Source organism: Magallana gigas, chromosome 9 (assembly GCF_963853765.1).
Source record: "Magallana gigas chromosome 9, xbMagGiga1.1, whole genome shotgun sequence".
NCBI classification, from domain to species: Eukaryota; Metazoa; Mollusca; class Bivalvia; order Ostreida; family Ostreidae; genus Magallana; species Magallana gigas.
This window is the reverse complement of record NC_088861.1, coordinates 28,977,042-28,983,214: the sequence shown is the minus strand read 5'-3', so window position 1 is coordinate 28,983,214 and position 6,173 is coordinate 28,977,042. Positions and strand designations below refer to the sequence as shown.

The following is a 6,173-nucleotide window of genomic DNA, read 5'->3' as shown; positions in this document are numbered from 1 at the left end:
AATATTACTTGAATTAAGTACTTACGAATAAATTTTGTGTGTTTTTATAGACATTTGTATAGACTGACATCAATGTAGCGACTTTTGTATGACTCAATCACCTAAAATCGAAATTGCCTTATATATATAAAATTATATTGATTCTGTGTCATAATACATGCCAGCAATGATGTAAAAAGAACTGCAGATATGGACATGTACCCCTATAATTGTCCTGAATTTAAAGGTGCAGAATATTCAAGTTGCGTAAAATATTTCAGAAACAAATTACGAGTGATTTTTATTTTGGATGCGAGCTTATTTGTAGTTCACTTGTGTGAAAAAATTGTTCCGTCGAATATTTACAAAAGTTGGAATCCTTAAGCATTCGAATAAATTTTGTGTGTTTTTATAGACATTTGTATAGACTGACATCAATGTAGCGACTTTTGTATGACTCAATCACCTAAAATCGAAATTGCCTTATATATATAAAATTATATTGAATCTGTGTCATAATACATGCCAGCAATGATGTAAAAAGAACTGCAGATATGGACATGTACCCCTATAATTGTCCTGAATTTAAAGGTGCAGAATATTCAAGTTGCGTAAAATATTTCAGAAACAAATTACGAGTGATTTTTATTTTGGATGCGAGCTTATTTGTAGTTCACTTGTGTGAAAAAATTGTTCCGTCGAATATTTACAAAAGTTGGAATCCTTAAGCATTCGAATAAATTTTGTGTGTTTTTATAGACATTTGTATAGACTGACATCAATGTAGCGACTTTTGTATGACTCAATCACCTAAAATCGAAATTGCCTTATATATATAAAATTATATTGAATCTGTGTCATAATACATGCCAGCAATGATGTAAAAAGAACTGCAGATATGGACATGTACCCCTATAATTGTCCTGAATTTAAAGGTGCAGAATATTCAAGTTGCGTAAAATATTTCAGAAACAAATTACGAGTGATTTTTATTTTGGATGCGAGCTTATTTGTAGTTCACTTGTGTGAAAAAATTGTTCCATCGAATATTTACAAAAGTTGGAATCCTTAAGCCTTTGCCAATTAGTCATCGTTGATAAGTTGTCTGCTCACAGATTTTATCGGACGGGCAAAATATTACAAACTTGTATAAGACGTTGCATTTTAGGTTTGTTTCAAATAGAATGAAAACAACTTTCGATAATTTTTAAAACTTTAAACCAATTATATACATTCCGTGTTTACAAAAATTCCAAAATAGCATATGCACATGTAGTAAGATTCCAAGGACTATTCTCTGTAGAAAAAGAAACGTGACAATGAAAACAGTTTTTATGTTGAAGAAAACTCGGTAATTACTCATGACTAAACTTTATTGACATTGATGAAAACAATGATAACCTATGACAAAACTTTGAACAAAAGGGTGAAACTTGTGCATTAATTTGATATTTAAGGAATGAGGAGTGTCACTTTGACATGGTTCGATTCAATAGATGTTTCTAATTTGTTGCTCTATATCCAGATCTGAAATTTATTTGGAAAATAAAAACACAACAAAATTTTCGAGGGGTTTATTTAAGGAATTAAAAAATCATTCTTTAAGTAGTATGAAATCGGGCCGTGATGAAATTTAATAAAGCTCCAAGGACTTTATGATAGAATTGATCACACCTAGACTATAATCTTCACCACATAATATTCAACAGTTTATTCCTTTTTAATAACTTATAATTAAGAAGTAGTCAGCAACTGTTTTTGAATATCCAAAAATTGTAATATTAAAAGCAATGTCATTTTACATTATTATACAAGACCCGCTTGCGGCTAAATAGAATGCGATTTGCGTCATTAATGAATGGTGTTTAACTATACGTTATAATTTTGATTGGTTGTTTCACTACAGAACAATACAGTAGGAACTGTAAATATTGGTTGTTTATACATGCATATACATAGAAAAGAATCAATATATTCAACATAGCGCCCATCGTTCTAGAAATCCATAGGTAAACATCAGAACAACTTTTAAATTCCTTTTAGGATTATAGTTAATAAATGTTCATGTATATCCACCTCTATTGATATTTGACGACAAACTCATCTAATACTTTATTTTTATTCTGTAAAGGTTTGTTTGTCCAACTATGGAGATTTATTCCTCGTTTAAGTGTAGATTATCACAATCATTAGCCATTTTATAGTAAAATTATTGCCTTAATGAATATTATTCCCGCTACTTTAGGAAATTAAAAGAAATAGAGGATATTGAAACTTCATATTCCTTTTTTGAAATAGGGAAATATTTATTGCAATTTTTAAGTTAATAATCAGTCCAGGAAGAAATGAATAATGATAAAACTGCTTAAAGTCACAAGTTATGCCTTTGTTATTCTTATTAAGAAATACTGCTTTAAAATTACACTCATACCAACATAAAATCGTAATATAGAATTGAATTACTCCACTATACGCCATGATATAGTACACAGAGTTGAGGCGATAGGATATTAATCTTTCAATTGAATCTCAAGGATCTTGGTCAAACCAAACTTTTTGCTTTAAGGAGTTTGATAATGCTGTATATACAATGTAATATAATACTTAAACAGTCTAAAATGATTGCAAATACTTAATACACCCTTACTTAATCAACCATTCTGACGAAATGAAATTATAAGGAAACTTCTATTGACAACTAAAACCGGTATTATAATAAATTCAAAAAATATGTAATGGATAAATAATGATATAAGGATCAAATATTAGTTTTCCTGGATTTTTTGTGCATTATACGTGTATTTACACTATTTTACATGCAAACACAAAAGATAAACAAATTTAAACATTTAAGCATACAAGTATGCATTTTAAACAGTTAATGATCTGGAATACTAAGAATACAAAAGCACAATGTGAACTTTTATATATCACGTAGAAATCACATAGAAATCGATTTACCTTCAATTTCATTTATTTTTAAAGGAAAATATATTTATTGACATTGGTACATGTATAAATCACAGAGGAAACATTTACAAATAAGGAATGATTTCAAAACAGTAAGTCTCTCCTCTCTCGTTCAAAATCTAATTGCACGTCCTAAAAATAATCATTGCAGCATTTTAAACGGTTAAGGAGTTAGGGAAGCTGAGTGATCTACTAATTACACACCAGATCTGCTTTTATATTTCTTATATGTTTTAGGCCATAAATTGATTTACAGTTAAAAGAATCCTACAATGTTGGTTTTAAAGAACGTTTTCCTATATTTCTATAAATAGCTCTCTGTCAAAAAGAGGTAAATATAGCTATAAAATTATCATTAAAGCACCTCGAGCTCACGTCTCAGATTCACAATATTTTACACAAGCTTAGTCATAGTGATAGTTGAACTTTTGGGAAATCTCAATGTAGATATCTAATTTTCTTGATCTTTCCTTGATGATACTCTCCGACGTAAAGCTCATCTTCGCCTCCAACACTGAGGCAGTAAGGCTCCATCAGAGAACATCCCGTCGATACGAAACTAACCAACTGACCAATGGGATCCAGAATGTGAACACAGTTGTTTTCTTGGTCAGAGATCAAGATGTTAGCCTGGCTATTCGTGGCAATGCCTTTTGGGTAAAACGTTGGGTACATAGCTGCGGCTTGCTTACCATGGTAGTGGAATTTAAAAGTCCCTCTGACGTCAACAACAGTCACACGATTGTGATGGACGTCTGAGACGCAGACGTCTTGATTTCGATTTTCCGCAACAAACGCCGGGGAATCATACAATGGATGCCCTTTTTGGTCCAATTTTTACTCTCTCGTCTTCTTTGCTTCCCGGAAACCTACTACTCGCGCTTGTTTTGTATCGTCTGAGCGCATGGCAACCAAGATGTCGCCCGATATTGAACTGCAAATTCCCCATGGTTTCCATCCTCTCAACTTTAAAATTTCCTCCGTTACACTGTTGCCCAGCAGACGACAGACCGTTCGTTCTTGCCAGTCAACGTAAATAAATTTTCCTGAATCTGTTACATCAAAGTCATCGGGGGAATTTCCTGAAATTGTCTCCTGTTCATCTTTGCAAATATGCGTTGCTGGATCTATACGTTTGATGCTGTTATTATCTCCGCTGACGAAGATGTAATTTTTCCAAACCCTCATCCGCCATAGCGGATGACAATTTGTTGAAAATTCTTCCTCTACATTTGGTTGATTGAGAAACGCCCGCGAATAGAAAATATCTGCTGCATCCGGCAGATTGGAAGATGAGTCAGGGAAATTTACTGAACGTAAACCCTTTTTGTTATGAATTAACCACGACCATAAGGACTTAAGAGTTTCTACGAGGTCCATTGGTTTGGTGAAAAAAAAAGTTCCAACTACTCTGTAAAGAAGAAAAATACTAGTGTTTAAATGAATGCATTATTCGACCAATGAGTTTCGACTACTGTAAATGTACTACTGTGTATTCTATTTAACGCTTTTGGTAAAATGCAGATTCCGCTCAATCGAGTACATTGCTAAATGCCATGCACATATGTATAAGAATTGTCACATTCAGTAATACACCAATTCAAATCCATGCTAATTTGTTAAAAAACTAATTTCTAACAAATATCGTAAACACCAAAATGACAAATGAATTTTATTCATCTCAAAACTAAAACGAGCTTTAAAACATATATAATTTGATAAAAATATAAATTCTTGTTCGATTCATATTCATTATAAAATCCTTCCGTTTTACTTGTCTGTTCAAATAAAGCAAACATTTATTTTAAAATGACCAAGTTTTTTCATACCAACCTTCTCGAAGGGTTTTGTTGAGCCAAACTAGCTTTTACAAAATGTTTATTCTTTATCAATCTAAGTTAACGTGTGTATTTCCTGTTTGAATTTAAGATGTCCGTATTTTAAAAATTACAATTTATGAACTAAACCCTGTTGCTTTAACCTAAAATGAAGCATAGATTGATCTACAAATAAACAAAGTATTTAAATGGTTTTTTTTTTAAATTTCAAAAGAAGAAAAGATAAAAATTAATACGTTTTTGCTGACCTATGTTCTAGATTACTGGTTGACATTTTGAAATTTGTATAAATAACTGGTGATATATCTACATATGCAATGTTTTAATATTTGCATTATCTCATCCTTTGTCATGTTAACATGGAGTATATATAGGAGGAACCAATGGTTGCTCAAACTGCGGCGGACCCTGATCATGATCTGACGAAAGCTAACACTAACAGCTACCTAATCTTGTAAAACAAGCCAAGTCGTTGAGAGGAATTTCAAAAGCAATATTTTCTTTAATTGAAACATTGTATGAAAGAGACAAAACAACAACGAGTTTGCCCTCATACGAACAGAAATATCAAACTGGATTGGTTGTAGGTCTAATAAAAGCTTTGCTCTTGCCAGTAAGGAATATTTTTAAAGGTCCGAACTACTTTTCTTAATTGATCAATATTTTGTTGTAAGTTTTTACCCTCATTCTTTTACTTACCCTCATTCTTTTACCTTGCGTCAATAAAATGTATGAGTATCTCCTTAAAGCAAAGTGTAACATGCGCGGATCTAGAGGGGGGGTCGGGGGGGGGGGGGGTCCCGACCCCCCCTGGAAAATGAAAATTTATTAAATTTACATAGTAAAATTATCGCGAAAATATGCCTCGGACCCCCCCTGGCAAACACAATTATCCTTCGGACCCCCCCCCCCCCTGGAAAAATTTTCTGGATCCGCGCATGTGTAATGTTTTCTGTCCTGTTTTGAAAGCAATAAAACATTTGAATGTTGTACAATTCTGAGCTACCCATGACGGAAAGGAGTGATAATAATCAATTTTTTTTGCAATACCAGAAAGAACGCACCAAAACAAGAACGTAATTGTATTTTTATTTTGAGTGTGTCATTACCTAAACATTTTAAAAATAGGCTGTGTCCCAAAACCGGATATCTTGTTTAAAACTGCCCGAAATGAAAACAGTGGCAATCTCGTCTGGTTACATGGTTACTCTCTAAACAGCATTAGAGAAAGATTACAAAAAACTTGCTTTGCTTTTCTTTAACACTGCATTTTTTGTTAAATATTTTGTACTAAAATATGATAAAATACATGGTAAGATATTCTGGTTAAAAAATAAAGCCAAACAGAGCTGGGAGGAATAACTGTTAATGATTATTACCATTAAA

The 6,173-nt window shown here is 32.3% G+C and overlaps 1 long non-coding RNA gene across 1 annotated transcript; it reads right to left on the bottom strand.

Moving 5' to 3' along the window:
• Positions 1 to 2,247: 2,247 nt before the first annotated feature.
• On the bottom strand, positions 2,248 to 4,916 carry LOC105332338 (uncharacterized). Its single transcript, XR_010709375.1, has 2 exons — positions 4,783 to 4,916; positions 2,248 to 4,360 (listed from the first exon to the last, which is right to left on the bottom strand). It is a non-coding gene; the product is annotated as an uncharacterized lncRNA (long non-coding RNA).
• Between the last annotated feature and the right edge of the window lie 1,257 nt (positions 4,917 to 6,173).